This window comes from Octopus bimaculoides, chromosome 2 (genome assembly GCF_001194135.2).
Source record: "Octopus bimaculoides isolate UCB-OBI-ISO-001 chromosome 2, ASM119413v2, whole genome shotgun sequence".
NCBI lineage: Eukaryota > Metazoa > Mollusca > Cephalopoda > Octopoda > Octopodidae > Octopus > Octopus bimaculoides.
Genome location: NC_068982.1, coordinates 30,773,092 through 30,795,153, shown reverse-complemented (window position 1 = coordinate 30,795,153; position 22,062 = coordinate 30,773,092).

Genomic DNA, 22,062 nt, shown 5'->3' with positions numbered 1-22,062 from the left:
ATATATATATATATATATATATATATATATATATATATATATATATATATACATATATGTATATATATAAATATATCCACACAGACATATATGTATATAATATGCTCACATTCATTCACACACCCACATACACACACCCCACATACACACACACATCCACATACACCCACACACCCACATACACACACATATGCACACGCATATATTTCTTGAATCATTTTATTTTTCCAATCCCAGTTTTGACTTCTTCTGACCTCTGTGTCAAATCTGAAACAAATTTCCAAAAAGAAGTCATCTTGGAAATCTAAATATGTAAATTTCTTACACTACATTTTACAATATGCCACACCGTTCTCTTCTTCCATAATAATTCCATTCTTATCAACTACTTATTACAGAAATACAAATTTGCCATTGTACTTGACTGGGATTTTATTTTTATCAACTTAAAAATAATGAAAAGCAAAATTGTCTACTGTGATATTTGAACTCAGAACACAAAGGTCCATAAATAAATACTGCAATCCAAAACATTTCATCTGAATTAAGCAGGTCTCTAATCTACCATACCATTCATGTTACTATTATTGTTGTATTAATTTCTTAATTGTGTCACAGTACTACCTGTTTCCATTTCTCTTGTAGAGATTGACAATAAAAGCATCCCTGAACTGCTGAGAAACAATTTTCCTCTTGCCATGTGCCAGAGTGGTTCCCCACTGCTTTGTATATTTCGGGTCCTCTCTTGAGCTGTTCTGCCAAGCACTTACACACTGCTGAGGAGAGTGCAGGTCAGGTGGGCATGCTACTTTTTGAGGGGGTTTTTTTAATGCCTGACACATGACTACCCAAACGACTGTTTTACAGTGAACTGGCAGAGGGTGGGCAGATAAAGCGCATCAAAGATGTACTCAAAGTCTCACTGAAGTACTTTCAGATCAACTCTGACACCTGGGAAATACAAACAGTCATTTGATTGTGGCCATGACTACCTTTAGTCGAATAGATGGACACCAGGACTTATTCTTTGTAAGCCTAGTACTTATTGTATCCATCTTTTTTTACTGAACCACTAAGTTACAGAGATGTAAACACACCAGCATCGGTTGTCAAGTGATGGTGGGGGAACAAACACAGACACACAAACATATATATATATATATATATATATATATCTGAATGAGATAAAATAATCCAAGGCTGTGAAAGATTTCAGAACATTTATAAAGGGAAGGTCTTACAGCTGTTTCCGGGATATTTTTTATATTCCTTCATCAGAGACTATGTGAGAAAATGGTTAAGCAATAGTTATTATAGAGAAGATATAAAATACAGAGTGAAGTGAAGGAATGAAAACAAGTGTGAGATACGTAAGGATATATATATATATATATATATATATATAAATATACGACGGGCTTCTTTCAGTTTCCGTGTACCAAATCCACTCACAAGGCTTTGGTCGGCACGAGGCTATAGTAGAAGACACTTGCCCAAGGTGCCATGCAGTGGGACTGAACCCGGGACCATGTGGTTGGTAAGCAAGTTACTTACCACACAGCCACTCCTGCACCTGTATGTATATATTTCTCATTGCTTGATGATTTGTAATCAAATAATTAGCATTTTTTTTTTCCATTTATTATTATTAGTATTAAGTACAAGGTGGCAAGCTGGCAGAATTATAAGGATGCTGGGCAAGATGCTTAGCTGCATTTCATCTGTCTTTGTGTTCTGAGTTCAAATTCCTCCGAGGTCGACTTTGCCTTTCATCTTTTCAAGGTTGATGAAATAAGTGCCTGTTATGTGCTGGGGTCGACATAATTGACTAACCCCTCTCCCAAAATTTCAGGCCTTGCGCTTATAGTAAAAAGGATTATTAATCACAAGTAGGATATGTATCAATTTATGTTCAGGAATGCAAATATGTTCGGTTAATTCCACCTTACAGATATGTTAAATCATATACAATAAAAGAAGAATAAAATCTAAACAAGATCAGAAGGAAAATAAAAATTAAAATATCTATATAAGATATAAACTAAAATGAAACATTATCTCATTAGAGATATTACCTGCATTTTATCATTAAAAGTTTGGCTCTTTCTCTCTTTTCTTGATAGGGTGACATGGGTTGGTTTGATTTAGAAACCAAAGTTGTGTTAACTGATAAGCTAAGTGAGTTATCACATAAGTTTTTCTTTTTCTTTTTTTTTTTCTTACAAAAACCCCTATCCAGCCCAAACCTTTAATGTCAAGAGGAAAGAAGAAACCCATAAACTTTAAGAAAAAAAAATTAGAGGGTCTGTGAATTGCAAGCCTTGCTCACAAAGATATAGATAAACATATATACAAAAGCACAACAATGACGACCACCACCATCACCACACATACACACACACATGCATGCACATGCACACAGACATACATACACCGCTTGTATGCATATACACACCCGAATATACATGTATGCATTTTTCCATGATTTTCATGCTGACGCTTACTCAAATGCACTCACACATAGAGATTCTTAGTGGCCTTCGTGATGTCTCTAGTGTTTGGCACAGAGCAAAACATTCAACATTCTCTTCCCCTCATTTGGTAGTCATGATGATAAATGTGATAGTGTTGAGGAAGAAAGTTCGTGACAGTGCTGATCATAATAATTGCTGGTGCTGATGGTGGTGATGTTGATAATGATAATGAATATAATAACATTAAAAACAGTGTAAGGGTCATAATAATTATGATGGGAGGAACAGTCAGAATGACCATAATGATAACATTGATGGTGAAAGTGCTGGTTCGTGATAGGCTCACAGAGGCAGTAATTGTCATGGAAGTAATCATGACTTTAGTAATACTGGTGGATATAGTTGTAACACTCTAGCTTGTGGCTGTGTTAAAAGGGGTAATGAGTCAGCAGTAATATCTCTTGTATTTTTAACACCTTCCACTGTCAGTACATCACAGATTTTCATCCTCACTATATACAGTATCCATTCATAATACATTGTCCATTCCAGAACTGCCAACTCTTTTGAATGCACTAACAATTGATTTAAATACCCAGTTCTTCTGTCAGTGATTTAAGCTTTGTCTTTTCAAATCAATTAATATTATAGATCAAAGAGATTAGCCAGTGAGCTTGTTAATATATATGTATATATATATAGGCATAGGAGTGGCTGTGTGGTAAGTAGCTTGCTTATGAACCACATGGTTCTGGGTTCAGTCCTGCTGCATGGCACCTTGGGCAAGTGTCTTTCTACTATAGCCTCGGTTGTATGCAAATATCAGCTGACTGATCCTACTTCCAGAACAGCAGTGCATATCAATTCAGCTCATGGAAATTATGAAAAAGAGTAATGATAATACTCACTCTGCCAAAATCCAACGCTCACATTGAAAGGTTTCGACTTTGAACCATTTACCTGAGCACAGACATATGGGCGTTCGTAAAGGGACTTCACAACAAGAAGTTGTTCATTAATCCCAGACTCCTGCAAAGCCCTCCACAACATATCCCATGGAACACAGTCATATGCTTTATCGAAGTCGACAAAGTAAGCGTACACCTCTTGGAAATATTCCCACAATTTTTTGAAGACCAGCTGTGAAGTGAATAATTGATCGGTTGTACTTCGTTCAGGACGAACGCTATACAGTCCTCTCAGCCCAAACGATGAAAATAAGAAAAAGGAGTAAATGCATCTCTTCCTACATATCAATCAAAGCTATTTCTCAAACTACACATACATTATGCACTCTCTATTACTGTCTATTATTTGAATATATGTCATATTATGTATGATTGTTGGATTTTTGCCACACTATGAGAATTTGCTGGAGATGAGCTAATCACTACAAAGATTTTGGCATCTTAACTTTTGACTCTTCTACTAGCCTTTGAACTTTTTCTGCAATTATTCTGCAGATTATACAGTGAAATATATATAAAAGTTTCTAATGTCAAATATTTCAGCACTCTGACATTAGTGGCTCAAGAATTACAATTAATAGGAGAGAGATGCAGAAATAATGCTTGTGAACATCTAGATAGGCAATAATTCCTTATTTAATATGCTTATGATGTGATTCCTCACTAAACTCGCTGATAATGTAATCTTGCTAACAGTAAACACTTACTTGACTGAAACAGTTCTCACAAGACATTTATATTCACACAGCTTTCCTTTCATTTCTTCTAACCAGACCACAGAATAGAAAATCCTATAGAAATTATTCTCCAGTTTGACCATTCTCCCGAACACCTCATCCCGTCCTCATCAGCAAAGTACGTCAGTTTGGACAGTGTAGTAATTAATATAAGAAAAGATAGCATGGCCACAGTTGGAAAGCCTTAGAACATAAGATTGCTTAATCAGGGTTAACCTGTGGCTAAACAATAGTAGCAAACAAATTAGTGCCATAACTGTATAAACAATAGCACCCATGTCGACTGATAGTGTCGGTATCTCGGTAATTATTCCTTGCATAGCAGTCAGAGACGGAGGAGCAGCAGTTTTTCGTTCATTTTGGCAATTTCGTGACAATATGTTTCTGCAATAATAGTTTTTTCCGAGTTCTAAGAAGTTATAGTGGATGACTCCAGCAGTACACCGGCTAACAGTCAACATAACCTTCTTTTTGAAGAGCTCAGGCTTGGGGAAGATTTTCGGTACTTCATTTTGGTCCAACCACTGCGAAGAACGTTTTTATTATTGTATAGAATCCACTTTTCATCACAAGTTACAACACGGTCGAGAAATGGATCAGTCTGGTTATGAAGAAGAAGCGACGAGTAAATTTTATATCTGCGCATTTTCTGCTTATCATTCAAATCGTGTGAAGCCTTTCTGATTTTACGATCGCATGCAAAAGGTTGCAGGCAGTTTTCTGGCTAACTTGAAGTTCTTTTGCCAGTTCTCGGGTGGTTTTACGTAGATCTTTCTCAATGACAGACTTTAATTGACCGTCATCTATGATAAATGGGCATCCACTACGCTCACGATCTTCAAGGCTCAGGTCTCCACTGCGAAATCATTTAAGCCATTTTCAAGCTGACCACTCACTGGTCATTTCCTCACCAAACGTTTCATTGATACCGTGAGCAGTTCCAGCTGCTTTACATCCTTTTTTGAAGTTGAATAGCAAAATTGTTCGAATATCGCGCTTCGACAGTTCCATTTCAGATGAAATAATATCAATGCTAATTTATTGATGCATTTGGGCAAGTCTACGCCTGTATTATCAGATAATTGCAAAAAAAAAGTGTTTAAAAAAATTCAAAATTCTGCAAAAATCCGATACAAATTCTTCTTGGTTCAAAACGTTGCTTATTTTTTACTCAACCTGATAGATGTTTTAATGAAGAACAAATTGATTGGTAGAGTCTGTAAAGCTTTAGTTACGTCCCTTTTCCTACCCGTTCTGAGTTATCAACCCACTGGTTCCTATTCTTCTTGTTATCCAACATAAAGCTTCAAGCAAGTACAGAGGTTGATATAACCGATTATACTTTTCCTTCAAAATTGAGAATCTTGTGTCTATACCAGAAATCAAAATTAATTCATACAAATATTTCATACTTACAGCGTAGATTATAAAAATTTTCTCTCAGTTTCTTTCCTCGGCTGATAAGCCTGATGTCTGGCATCCTGCCAAGTTATCAGATGTCGTTTCTTACTCATCACTTTCTTTTATTCCTTCCAGGCATATTACTTAAATCTTATCAAATCCACTGTCTTATTCTATCCCAATCTCGTTCCCTGCAGCTGTCTTGGTTTGTAGATTTTTGTCTGTGTTTAAATGGATTGCATGGCACTTGCTCACAACACTTGTTCAGATGACAATTGATCAGAGCCTTATTGGAAAGAACAATTATTCGCTTTAAGAGGCAAAATATTAAAACAATGGTTTTGTAGATAAGCTTCGTTGCACTATTAAAAATTATTTTTCCATATTTAATAAAACAAAAAAAAATTGAGCACAATATTTTGTTCAAAGTCGTTACAATTACATATAGCGTCGAGGATTGCTTTTAGAATCCAGCAGTTTTTTTTCTAGTAAGTTTTTGAACACATTGAATTTCATTGAAGTTTAGTTATGAGTGTGACATTGGTACTTCTCAAAACAATTTACCGATGTGAATTCAAAAGCAGTCACAACATATGTTTTTAACAGTAGCCACCCCAAAATATTAAATGAAAATATGCAACTAACTTCGACATTGACTTTTCCCATCTTTTACAACTTATTTGTATATGCTTGGTATTCTAAGGTTGCTGGATGTACATACATACCAGAGTGAAACAGAGGTGATGAGTTGAAATTCGAAAGATGTGTGTTCTGTATCCACCAGGCTTTATGAGTTATATATTTCTGTAACATCGTGAAATAAATCTTATTAGAATCTTTTATTTTTCGCTTGTTTCAGTCACTGGACGACGGCCCATGTTAGTTCACCGCCTTGAAGGGTTTCAGTTCAACAAATTGATCCTAGTACTTACTTTTTTGAATCTGGTACCTATTCTATGGAACTCTTTGACCAAACTACTAAGTTAAACGAACCCTGATTATCAAGCAGCGTGGGAAGACGAACATAGAACATAAACACCCCTACCGCTCATAACCTATATATATATATATATATGTATATATATATATATACCTCGTCCAGAGATTTAACATATATACATATATATATACGTATATATACATGTGTGTGTGTATAAATATGTATATATGTCCGTTCTTTCATTGCAACACAGAATTTGATTAAACCAAGATCAGCCACACGAATGCACATTTTACAAATGAAGTAATCCTTATTCATTATATGCTGTCAATCCTCTTTACACTTTGCGTTGTTTCCTGCCGTGCTCATTGACACTTTTTCTTGTTAAGCTAGTGATTCTGTTTTTAGATACAGCCAACTAAAGAAAGTTTATCACAACCTGTAGTTGTTTTGATCATTTCAAAATGCGGGATAAAATTATGAACAGCTTAGGCGTTGGGGCTAACATTAGTTATATTATATTTATGCAGTTACATGAGAGAACTATGTATTGTTTTACAAATAGAAATAAAGGTTAATATGTGCATAAAGATTAAACAGAACAAACTCAATTCATTTCTTTTCTATTAAGGCATTAGAGCAATCAAACCAAGTATGAGTTTTTTTCATTTTGCATAATGGTGACTATGATGTTAACATCAGAGGACACAGAGAATCACGTTTGTGTAATGGAAATTTTTCCATAGTGTAATTAAAATTTTAATCGTTTTATTAAATATTTGTTTTAATTTGAGCAATTGTCATTTCTTTCCAATAAGAGTGTGAGCAATTGTTGCCTAAACAATAGTCTTCCGAGCAATTGTCTTCTGAGCAACTATCGTGTCTCTTGTTAAAAATGTGTGGCATGTGTGCGAGTGTTTCCATATGTGCCTGTATAGCTATATGTGTTGTATTGTGTGTGCGTGTGTATGCGTGTGTACACAAAAGAAAAATTTTCTGAGAACCAAAGTGTTTAGAACAGGATGAGAAGAAATCGAAGTATGTAAAAAGAAAGATGAGAGAAAAAAATGAGAAAATATTTAGAGTATAAGATTAAATATTTCACAGACTATAAAGCTTATTTTTAAATCCTGTCCATCGAACTGGTTATTGAATTTCAGTGTTCAATTATATAAAGCAGTAAGCAGAAGAGAGAGAAAGATAGCAATGATTACTCAGCTGAAAGGGAAATAATGAATTAAATACTTGTTTGAAACTTATTTTAATGCATGCAAACAAACCATCTCCTTCACGTATTAAAACAACCATATGAATTTCCCAAACTAAATATTTTTAGTAAATGGGGAGAAATATCTCCAATTAGCCACGTATAGCATTAGAACTATACAAATATTAAAAAGATGAAAAAGTAATGGGATTGATAAATTTAAAACGAGGGGCGTCATCATTTTTTAATACAGAAATAAAAGAAATAGTTGTGTGTGTGTGTGTGTGTGTGTTCTACAAAATCGTTGACTTTTATTTAGAATATAAAGTATCTCAGACAAGCGTGATTTGCAATCTATTTCGTGACCTATTATCAAAAAGCGTGACTTTGTTCAGGAAACTTCCAAACAACCTCCCAACGTCTATATGCTGGCAAACAAAGCCAAAAGTGCAAAAGAATTAATCTACACAACACTCTAAATGCCTGGCGAATAATATTATCAGACCATGCAACCACCACTACCTATAACACTATAAACAAAGAAAAAAAGTAGTCTTCTAATTAAAAACAGGGAACTTGGTGAAGCACTTTACCTAAATACAGATTATTCGACCAACGTGCTTTTTTTCACTTGATACGGAAGATATGAAGACATCAGGTGTTTTCCCAGCAAGTGAGTAAATGAATATAGCATGTGCTATGGGCATGGTAATGAATACATGAATAGCCTAACTTTTTTTTGGAAACAAATCAAATTTCAATGAATAGTTGACTAATCGTGTTTAGGTGTGTAGTTTTGATTATTTTTGCTTATCTGTCGTCACGCTACTTCCTGCTTCAATCGTTCGTTTGAACGATCGTAAATGTTAAACTCAGACCTAAGATATTATAAGCTTTACTTTTAATAGGAATTTATGTGGATACATGTGTGTGTGTGTGTGTGTGTGTGTGTGTGTGTGTGTGTGTGTGTGTGTGTGTGTGTGAAAATATTGGTTTCAAAGTTTGGGACAAGTCCAGCTATTAAGTGGGAGGGATTAGTCAATTACATCGACTCTAGTGCTCGATTGGTACGTACATGACCGACCCCGAAAAGATGAAAGACAAAGTGGGCCTCGGCGGAATTTTCAGAACGTAAAAACGGCTAAGCATTTTTCCCAGCGCTTTAACCACTCTGCCAGCTTGCCGCCCTATTACGCATTGAAATCTTATATAACCATACATAAATAAATGCATAGAAATATGTATGCGTGTGTGGACTTTATTTGTACTGTAAATTCAATGTCTTCTAATAAAGAAAACGTTGAATTGGATTCTATTTAAGTGACAAAACTCTGTCATTTTTTTAATTTAGTAAGCAACAGCTGAATATAGTGATATGCTAAACTTAAAACTTATACAAACTACACAGTCACATACTAAACTCTATAAAAAAATTTCTATTCGTCAAATTTATTTCGAGAATTCATGATAGATGTTATTTTTCTCTGGCTAAAACCCCAGCTTTTCAAGATTAATAAAAAAAACTTAAGAATTTGACCAATTTACATAAAATTGCAGGTGCACATGCAAATCTATAATCAGAATAAACAAATTTTAGTTTCCGAAATTTTTTTCTATAAATATATTTTCGTCGTTTTTTTTTGTTTTTTTTTACTGAAATATTCACATCACTTAGGTAGCTGTTTTTCTCAATAGCACGCAACTTTTTGGTTTTATGAAAACTGAGCCAGACTGGTATTTGCCTTTAAAAAAACTTTCTAAAGAGTGTTTTCCACCATTATTCCTTCTGTCGAGCCGTAGATAAATTAAATACTATTAATATCTTTTCACATTTAACCCAGAACAGACTGTTATTGACAGACCGAAGTGTATACTGTTTGAGCAAGAACGTTATACTCCAAAGAACATTAATGTACAAAAATCCCTCTCTTTACAGAAGTAATGCGTTCCTGAAAATCTGGCCGTAACACGAAATTCCGCTATGCGAAATTAATTTTCCTATTGATTTTCATATTATCAAGTGAGATTGCGTTCCTACGCTTTGTCGAAAATAAAAAGATGCAGAAGAAAACAACTGATTGCAAGCAACACAATCACCTTTATACATGAAAATAACAATTTCTAAACATACACGGTAAATATAGATGAATAGAAGCATAACAACATTTCAAGAGGAATAAGTTACGGAATTAATAAGAATCGTAATATCGTAAGAGCACATTCTTAACATAAAAGATGCTGACTATTGTGTAAGAGGTGATGGTGATGGAATGAGCGTTACTAGGAGGCTGAGAAACAATATTTACTATCCTATAGTTCATTATTACAAACAGCTTGAGGGTGAAGAACTTGGTGAAGTTGTTCGTTGTTTATGACGCATCATCTCTTTGTACAGATCAGTATAGGAACACATTGTAAACTCCTCTTGTAATTTGTATGTTACGATCATTATCAGCAAAAACCTGCAGGCTTTCCTCTATAATTGCCAACCTTTTAGCAATAATTTTTGTAGCCAATTTAAGTGGTGTAAGTGGAACTTCCGTTGTCTCATCTATATTCTCAGCTTGATCTATTTCTAACAACATCAGCTCTTCGTCAGGTAAATTTTCTCTCTGGGACACTGACAATTCAATCTCATCGTTCTCTACGTCTTCTTCAAATACTACATCCTTTGCAAGTGTCACAGTATCTTTCCTAATTTGATGTAGACTTTCTGCTTGTCGAAAACTTGTAATGTCACGGATGTCTGGCCATGTACGTTTCCCAACGCTATTCAAACTTTCACTTCATCCTATGATTCAGCATCCATTATACTGATTTTCTTCTAGAAATCTCTAACTGTAAGTTTATCCTCCCTGTCAATTAGTTTCATAAGTTGTTTGAAAGTTCTTCTCATATGATATGCCTTGAAGTTAGCTATCACACCTTGATCCATTAGCTGGAGCAAAGTAGTTGTATTCTTGGGTATATATTCTACTATCACATTATTGAAAAGATCATCTAAGTTTGTTGGGTGACTCCGTGCATAGTCTAAAATAAGCAATGCTTTCTTGGAAATATATCTGGCACTGTACCTTCTACGGCAGGATAAAAGTCGTTTGTAACCACTCTTTGAAAAGGCTCTTAGTCATCCATGCCTTTTTATTTTGAACGGCAAATCAGAGGTAGATAAAACTTTGTGTAACCTTTGAAAGCCCTTAGATTTTTGGAGTGATACACATGTAGGGGCTTTAATTTCGTATCACCAGCAGCATTTCCTCCCAAAAGAAGTGCCAGACGAGTTTTAAAAGCTTTAAGTCCTGGCGTTGATTTCTCTTATCGAGAAATAAAAGTTCTAGCAGGCCTGTGCTTCCAGAAAAGTGTAGCCTTATCAATTTTGCGTACTTGTAATGGTGTGTAGCAATCACTTTCTTCAGCTGCTCAAGATAATCAGCAGTAACCTCTGTATCAGCACTTACAAGTTCACCAGTCATTTTTATGTTGGGCAAATTCACGCGCTTCTAAAACCTTTCAAACCAGCGTTTACTAAACAAAATGGGTTCTCATTAGAAGTTTCAGCTTCCTTTTGATGTCATATAAACTTTTGACTCCTTTTTGAATTGCCATCGTGCTTATCGGTACATTACGCTGTTTTTGATCCTCGATCCATATACTCAAGTGTCGTTCCCTTTTAAGCTTTACATTAGATCTATGGAAAAGATCTGGTCCAGACAGTTACGAAGTAGCTTCTTGAGCACTTGACATAATTTTCTCTCTAGTGTCACATACCGTTTCCACTACAGACGTTGCAAAATTTAAGGTTTTGGTAAACTTATTTTTATTTCTGCATCAAATATTTTCAAAACATCAAGTTGAATATCCAGTGTAATTCCTTTGTGGTTCCTTTTCGCACTACTGTCTCCAGGTCTACTTCAGAGCTTTATTTCCAGACATCTTAAATTGGAGTCAAATCTAACAGCAGCAGCGATCAACTAACCACAACAAATATGTAATAAAAAAAACACTTGGTTCAATAACACAAATATAGGATATTAGTGAAAAAGAACGCTTCCCAAAAAGGTTTTCTCTCAATCATATTATTCTAAGCCTGTCTGAAACCATATTCTACGTTTAAGCTATCTGAAAATATATCAAGTTTCCTCTATGTACTTCAATCATAAAGTTTGTCATATCTGTTGAAGCTCCCAACTGATGTAAGAAACTTGAGTGAACAGCTTTCTTCTTTGCAAATGTCAAATGTCCCAAACGTTCTAAAATAACAATGTTTATCTATTAAACCTGATGAAACATTCTTTTGGACAGCACTTCTGTACGATATCTGTTCATCAGTATCTAGACTTCTATAACATTCATTGTTTGAAAGAAAGGATAGAGAAAATCACTGATGTTGATCTTTTCGGTTTGGAAAACAATTTTCTCATTCTCGGCAACTTACTAAGTATAAATATTTTTATTGATCGAATTCCGTCCCTTTATCAGCTGGAAACGTTGTTATTAAATCTCACCGTTTCTCAACGTTGTAAATATTCCTAGTATGGATCATCAGTTTGTCAACAAAGACATTCATGGTTTAAAATTACAAAACGTTTTGCTACTGTGACCTCTAAAATCTATTACAGAATTTTGTAAAATGACAATGGGTTTGGTGGTAAAATAAATAGAATCATATATTGTCGTATCGAAATATACTTTCTCATAGATATATACCAGCAGAGATGATATGTTTTCAGTTACAACAACCATGATAACAAATTAGATTTTGTGAGCCTCTCAGTGACAGTAACTGCTGTAGGTTTTAGAAGATGCATTCATTTAGTGAAATGATTCAAACATTCTTGAAGCTATCAGTGAAGAAATAAATTAAACCCTTTTCAATAAACGTGTTATACAATTACAAGGCTTTAGCAACTTTCTTTTTATTATGCTTGTACTTGGCGAAATAATCGTGGCCTTTCTGGTTTCATGAAGTCCGTTTACTTAAGATTGATTCCGAGTTGATTAATTACGCAACCATATGCCCCATAACAGCAAATAATTTTGAAGCCATTGTCCAAATTTAGAATTTTTAGAATTTTTATTTATGCTTCATAAGAGTTTTCTTTTAGATTTTTTATATTTAATTGATTTTTAACGCTTGGTCGACAAATTCCATAAGATACATTTTCTGTGTTTTGTTCCAGTCTGTTACGTTTGCATTTCATTAATATTGTGATTGGAATATTGAACTAATACGCTTTACACACACATACATACATACATCCATACATACGTACTTACGTACATTGTATAGCTTACGTACAGACATATATACATACATTCATACGTACGTAAATACATACATACTTACATACATATATACACACGTACGTACGTACCTACCTACCTACGTACAAACATACACACATATACACGTACATACACACACACATACATACATACAAATAATAAGCATACATGCATATATACATACGTACGTACGTACAAACATGCATACATAGCTTACATATACACGTACATACACAGACATACATACATACATAGATACATACATACATACATACATGATCCATACATACAAATAAGCACACATACATAAAAATAATAAGCTTACATACATATATACATACGTACGTACAAACATGCATACATAGCTTACATACATACATAAATACATACATACATACATACATACAAATAAGCATACATACATACAAATAATAAGCATACATACATATATACATACGTACGTACTTACAAACATGCATACATACATACATACATACATCACTGCATGTATCTATCGGTGACCGGGAAAATGTCAAGGGAAAAAATGCCATAGGAAAAATGCCACAGTACAAACGCCCAGTAAAAATATCACTGATGCAAATGTTACAATACAAGTCCATGTTACAATAGAGTCCACGTTACAGTAAAATGTGACAGGTAAATACGAAGTTCATGTTTAACATTTTTCCACAATTGGAATATACGTAGGAAATTACAAGTTTACATTCACTCTACCTCCGAAACGTATTCATCATTTTTAGCGCTTTGAAGCGGTACAGTGTTACCAGGGTAGTTTACTGTTGCATTTTTACCTGTGGCATTTTTTCCAGAATTCGTATGCATCTACATCACTGCAACTGCTTATATGTTGTTGTTTTTTTTTTGGGGGGGGGGGATTATCTTTTCAAAGAATTAATTCCATAATACTTGGTTACTATATTATTGTTTGTAATAGAATTACGAAAGTGTCACTGCTATTGATGAAAGAAGTCATATCTTCAACACACAGTTTTCCTTAATTGTCACACCTCACTTAGGTATATTAACTGAATTTCTATTTTATTTGAGTTTAGTTATTCATTATTACTCCTTCAAGACTGAAAAATCATAAGCATTAGGAAAAGAGTTGTCACTAGTCTAGCAAAGACTTTTCTGGTTGTCTTAACATAGTAGACTTATGGCATGTAAGCAGTCGACTAATCAACTAGGTACGGCTGATATTTCAGATATGCCATACTGCCTTCTAACTAATCATCATACTACACACTCCGACATCACTTTCAAAACAGTGTTGCGTTTTCTGGCAATATAACCATACATTTTATTGTTCTGATAAATAGGAACTTTTTCTCTTGATATTTTATGGAGATAAATCTGTCCAGTATCTTTTGGCGTATATTCGTGATCTTTAATTCTGAAATACTTTTCGAAAACCACTTTTCCAAACTCGTAATACTATCTGTTTCATGTATGCTTATTTGCTCCATGCGACATTCAAATATTATCTTAACCGATTTAAAGCATATGTCTCCTTGGTTTCGGTTTAGTTAAAGGTGGTCAATAATCAGAATTGATTCAGACATTTCTGATAGCAATTAGCTATTTCCATCTAGTTTATATAAATGGGTGAGCTCTCGTCTAGAATCCAGTCAGATAGTATGAACTTCATACATAACTGAATTATTTCAAAATGAGATATTTGCATCAACGAGCAATGTTTATCGAACGCAGCATAGAGTTGCTGAGTGCGATGTTATTCCCAAATATAAAAGCTGTAAACAAATTGTATGACTATTTCGAAGGTGAAGATAAATAACATATCCTAGTCAAATAATGATTATGACATTATGTGTGACAACAAACCAGCTTCCACCAGGAGCAGTCTCGACTCTTGCTAATAGTAAATGCTGATCGTTCACATAATACAGTTTCCACAGACTATTACAACATTCACAACAATAATAATAGAAACAATTGAAAAGTAATTCCTAATTCAATTTGTAAGAGAACAATGATTTGCTCCTAAAACTCTGGCTGTTCTGTAGACTTTATTTAACTATCATTAATAAAGAAAGTCCACAATGTTGGCAATGATTTACAATATACAAGTCATCCTAGGAGTGTTTAGTTTATGTATCAGAGAAGGATGAATTCCCTGTAGCGGTGTTCCAGTTGAGCTTTTAAGTTTCAACATTAATATTATTATTTCCAGTTTCACAGGAGTTTTTTTTTTGTGTGTTATTTTTTGCTTGTTTGTCTTTTGGGGGTTGTATGACAAACTGAAGATTTTGATGAGGACACCACTTTCCACGTGCTCTGCGTATTTTCCGACTTCTGAGATTCTGGATTTACCTCATACATTTTTTTTAATACTCTAGGAAAAACTAAAGCCCATCATAAAGTCTCAAATGTGCGTATCTGCGCTTTATATTTCTGTATTCTTTTGGTTTTGTCGATAAAGTGTTTGATGAGGGAGTTTGCCTGCTGCTGGATTATGGTTATGTAGCGTGACGTTGTTATTGCAGCATGTAATGAGGTGTGACTAGCCGCTGTATATTTTTACACGTAATATTTCATAACATGTTTTTGGAGATACAAATCATTGCAGCTTTCTACTGTTCCGTTAATATCATTTGTTAACTCTTATTTAATTTGGCTATGTATATGGGATTGGATGTTGTGCTTGATGCTTTCTAAAATTTTTATCCTGATAGTTATTTCAGTTGTGTAATTGTTTGAGTGTATGTACTGCATTATCTATAATTGCGATCTTGTTGAGTTCCTCAAACATTAAATTTATCTCTCGGGGAAATATTTCCATTCGACTTAATTGATAACTTTGAATTTTTTTTTTCTGTCTTGTACATTGGTGTTTTCGACGAAGAAGATAACCCGTTAAGGTTTTGGTGATTACAATTTCAGAATAGAAAATCCAAGTTTGAAACAAATAGTGGATAAAATGTTTGTTCAATCTGTGTGATCAAGAGACTAACCAGCTATTTAACAAGACTGATATTATTGGAATTAATAATAGAGATGCTAGCAATTAAAAACTTAATTAGTAACCTCCGTAGACAAGAACTTCTATGTTCAAAGAACTACTATGTTCATGTATGTATTTTCATTGTTTTTGAATTTATTATTTTAAATTCCTATTATGAAGACTTTGGTTTCTAGACCAAAGGACTCATCATTGGAGTTTAAACCCCACACTATGGGGTTATATACTAAAGGTTAGAAAAGTTTATATATTTCAACTAACCTTCTTACCAATTGGCTTTGTGGAATATATATTTAACAATCCTTTATTTGCCTGAAAAGACTTTTCGAGATTTTAACATAAACATTTAAATAACCAAGTACGCCGGTCATTAAAGATACAAATGTAAATTTATAACCTGAACAGAGAAGTTGTAGGTTTCGGAACACATGTCTATGAATGTTTTTTCTCGTTAAATATAATACTTATATATTTGAGATATAAGCTCCTAAATGTGAGGTAATGTAATTATCCCGCATCCAACAAGGTAACACTCTCGGTCAATATGGGATCTTACTAAATTTCACCCAACCACTTGAAGTATTTCAAATTTTCACCAGATTATTTTCAAAAGATGTAATTTTCAACGTTGAAACATTATCGATCGCAGGTACATGTTATGTTTTGTTCATATGCCAATTTTCTGTGGGATAATGTCCTGGCAAAGCTCTTTATATGACACCGAATTTTAAAGAAAACTGTCCAGGCGCGACAACTTACCTCAAAGTCAACGAGAATGATAGATTACGAAGGTGCTAAACCACAGCAAATCAGCAAATAGACTTGACACTATTTACAGATATGGCCCAGACCTCTGATTTATTCAGTTTTGAGATGTATTGAGTGCACAATGCTGAGAAGCTGAAATGATAGCGAAATATCGATATCTATCATTCTCAATCACCATGAAGCGAGATGCCTCACTTGTTCTCAGACATTCTGTGTTCTTTAGCACTCGGCACCGTGTATGGAGCTCTCCCAGAACGCTACTGCGTAGCAGATTGGTGTTTAAACACAACGCATACATTATGTTCGTGCGACAGATGCTTCTTTTAATTCGAAATACATACACGCATAAATACATACATACATACATACAGACATACATATATACATACAATACATACATAAACACATACATAAATACATTCATGCAGACATAAATACATACATATAGACATAAATACATACATGCATACATACATATAAACATACATGCATACATACCTATATACATACATAAATACATGCATAGATACGCACATACATATATACATACATGCACGCGTACATACACGCATGCATACATACATATATACATACATGCATACATACATACACATACACACACATACATGCATGCATGCATACATACATACATACATGCATGCATACATTTATGTGTGCATGCATACATACACATACATACATGCATGCATGCATACATACATACATACATACATACATACATACATACATACATACATACATACATACATACATATACGCCAATACTGAACAGTGGATAAGTATTTCTTATTTGTGGGTTAAGAAGGCTATCGTTGGTTTCATGCTGAGAGAAGATTTTTCAGCAGTTATCAAGCCTGCCACATGGGACGCTGGTACTCGTCTCTATCATGCATGAAATTACATCCACCTTGGATGAGAATACACATACACACACACACAGAGATACATACATACATACATACATACATACATACACTTGTAGACGAATGTAAGAAAAAAGATAAAATATAATTTTTAAAGCGTCTACATATACCGTTGGTTGAAACCTGGTGATATAATTGAGTTTCTTAGTAAAACAGCATAGCTATCGAAATGATCACAGTATCAAACTCCACTTCTTGATTTCACTATCTATTGTCACATTCCACTTAACTTTGCTGTTCGGTTGCTATGTCACAACATAAAAATGGTACTTGGCTTATTTGTGTAAAATAATTTGCAAGAAACATGCAGACAAACACACACATACAGAGATATACATACACTCACATACACACACATACATATATACGAGCATATATAGATATATACGTGCATACTTTCATATATTTACATCCAGTCGTCACTCGCAACTAAGTATTACTCAAGAGCGTCTATCATGTTTTCTCTACTTGTTTTAACATGTCTGTGTGGTCGCGAATAGGCATGGATGCTTTCTTATCCCTTTTACTTTTGACTGAAGGTAACGTCTAGAGTGTGACAGCTGGAGGGCGAGAGACGACTGCACCAGCACAAGGCTGGTACTTGTTGCAACTAAGTAAACTGAAGCAACGTGAAATGAAGTGCCTTACCCAAAGACACAACACGGTTCTCGTTCCAGAAATTGAACACACAAACTTATGATCATAAGGCGAACACTCTATCTACTAGGCTATGCACCTTCACAACATACACATATACGTGTGTGTGAGTATATACATGTGTATTTGTTTATGTTCGTGTGTACGAGCAGCAAAAGATGTACTTTCCACGACGCTATTTAAGGTGAACGGTTTATATGTCCAGGCGCGGTTCTATGAATTTTTCGAAGGGAGAGCACAAGGTCAGAATGAAATACAATTCCAGGAGAAAAGGGCGTAATAACATTATTTAGAAAGGTGCCCCTAACCCCACTCCCTTCCTTGGGTCCGCCGCCTGCCGTCTATATTTTGTTTGGGGTATACTTTAGCTAAGATTACATTATTAAAAACATCCTTTGTTTTCTTAAACCAGTAGATCGAAGTTTGATTAACATTTGGCTGATATTTCTATCAGGTCAAGGTATTGTGTAAAAACTCACTTATGCAAGTTGATAACTGAGATAAGTAGGGGAATAAGGACTCTTTCTTTTTAATTCTCCTTTTTTTTTTTTTTGTTATATTTATATTACATCATATTGTTCTTACCGAATCTCTTGAAATAGAAGTTCAATGTCTTTAATTAGTAAAGTAATCAGCTTCTACTTTATTTGACTTGACAGCCTTAACAGAAGACTACGCTGAATACTTCTAGCATACTCTCTTGCACCCATTTTCAAGGATTTTGTATGATCAGTTTTCATAGAAAGACAAAACTAATGAGATATATTCGCTAATGAACGTTTTCTTATGTCGAAGGATGACTTACTGGTTGATAAAGCTATTTCTTATAGGTTTCTCTATTTTATCTTTCTGAAACATCTTTGAAGTTACAATCCATTGCAAGCTCTTCAAACGTTTTTAGAAAGTCATCAATAATTTCTTTGTGACAGTTTGTTGAAAAGAATACATCTTAGGAATGATTTCATATTTTAGATTTTTTTAACATTCACATAGATTTGTTCAAGCATAAAATATCATTATCATCATCATTATTATTATTATTATTATTATTATTATTATTATTATTATTATTATTCAAAAAGAGTTATATGATTTTTGTAAGCTAGATGTGAAAGATAGCCTTGTCTACGAGAAAACTTTAACATGACAGTCGGGAACGATATCAACGAAATTTTCAAAAAATCTTCATCATATTCGTTCAGCTTGAGATGGTGCCTCACATTGAACGGGCTTCATGATTTTTATTCCTACTGTAAAGCTTCGAAATTTCCTCTCAAATTTCTAACATAATGCCAAAAAGCTACGTTTTCAATTGAGACAGACCCTCTCCCAAAATTGAACAAACATTCGCCTTCTTTAAATACTAAGCCTGCGTGTGAAAAAAATTAGTAGTGTACGACAATGTACATCAGCCAGAAGCACCCGGACAAATTAATCAGAATCTAACAAGAGTGGATGCTCTTGTTTTATAACTTCAGCAAACAAAGTAATTGATGACGCTTACTGATATCTGCCAACAGATAATAAATGGTCATATACACAACGAATATTGAGAATCAAAACGATGACATATATTCCAGCAGATTCGAAATGAATATGTTAACTCCTGTTGTGTTTTGTCACAGGGAAACAACGACAAATGTGTGTTCCAGCAGATATCAGCACGCAACAGCAAACAGTTTGCTGAAGTTATAAACAAAAGCTTTGATATCTTGTTAGATTCATTAGTTCTGTTGCCTCTCGCTGATGCGACACAATGATGTCGAAACACCAGATGTCCCAGAGCCCCTTAGCGAATGAATCGAGTGTGTCATGAACAAAGATTAGTCTTAAGTCGTGCGTAGTAAAGAGGAAATTGTTTTCCTGTGACGAAACACAACAGTGATCGTATCTGCCGGAATGTGTTAAAAATAAATATGCAAGCCATCATGCGACAGGATTCAACTGGACACAACGATGCAGTATACAACACTGCTATATCTATGAAATGGTGCATACTCCCTTTCAGAATGTTGTGATTAAGGCGATACAGGTCACCTCCAAATAAAACTTTCTCCCATTTACTTAGATAAAGAATGCATAGTACTGGAATTTGTTGATTCGTTCGACTAAACACTTTAACGCGGTACCCTCAGCGTAGCCGCAGTCCTATGTCTGAAACTAAACAATGAAATATACAGACAGACAGACAGACAGACAGATAGACAGATAGATAGATAGATAGATAGATAGATAGATAGATAGATAGATAGATTCATTTACACGTATATATACATATATGCCTGTATATGTGTGAGTGTGTATATATACAGAACGACTTTTACTACACAGATATTGTTCTGTGAAGGAAGTTAGAAAAAAAGCTTGAAAGAACCTCTGAAATCGGAAACACTATCACCTAAGTAATTTTTTCAGTGCGTGAGAATATATAAATGATCGTGCAAATGATGATATACAAAATCGTTTTTAAAAAAGATGATTTAACATTATTGAATTAAGTTATGAGATAGAATGTGTTAAGAAGTTTGCCGTGATGTTAAAAAGCACACCGAGTTCGCCCTAATACGATGTACTTTTCACAAGCGCCTTCTTCCATTACTCCTAATCGGCAAAAGTTATATGAGTGAAATTTCGTAGACAGGACCTAAGAAATTTGGTAACTCGTCAGTTTGGCCGACCATTCATGTCCTTAAGCACTTGCCTGAATTGATCGCAACCCATTGTTAGCATTCGGGTCAAGTTTCCGGAGTGAAGATAATTTTCTTCCTCCTTACGAGTTATATTAGCGATCCTCTGACGAAACAGGGATTTTGTGTTACCCCCCCCCCCCACACACACACACCAGCTAAATAATCCTTTCTACTATAAGCACAAGGCCTGAAATTTGGGGGTAAGAGACTGGTCGATTACATCGACCCCAGTGCTCAACTGGCACTTAATTTATCGACCCCGAAAGGATGAAAGGCAAAGTCGACCTCGGCGGAATTTGAAATCAAAACGTAAAGACGAACGAAATACCGCTAAGCATTTTGCCCGACGTGTTAACTATTCGGCCAGCTCGCCGCCTTACATTAACTAAATGATAAAAACGAAGCATTTAAAACTGGGTCAGCCAATTGACTGACGTTAAAGTTGGACATCATTTGATTTGCCCTTTATGATCCTTTAATTAAAGGGCCAACCAACAAACGTTCAAGTTGAACATCATAGTGCAGCAACCACAAAGATATGTATGCAACTGAAAGGGCTAATGAATACAACCTTCAACTGAATATTAATAGTTTTTCGTATTGGCATATGCTAAAGAAATATTATTAAAAGACAGCAAGGGACTTTTTATGCAGTAGCTCGACCTTCTAGAAATAGCAGCCAAATTTTTGTTTGTATACTCGGAAAGAGTCTGCAACGAGACACAAAAGAAATAAGTAAGTGCAATACGAATTTATAAATATGAAATTGGAAACTGTCGTAAACTTTTTCCTGGAAATTGTTCTGTAGACGATCTATACTCCATGAAGGTTCCCTAAACAGTATTTTCTGGGTACAATGTAACAAGGAACTGGCAAGATAGTTTCTATTAAGCGACCAGTTATTAGAGTTTCTACAATCACCTGGTCTTGTTTTTGATATTACTGACATTATAATTCTGTTTTTTTTTTCTTTTTCTTTTCTTTCCTTT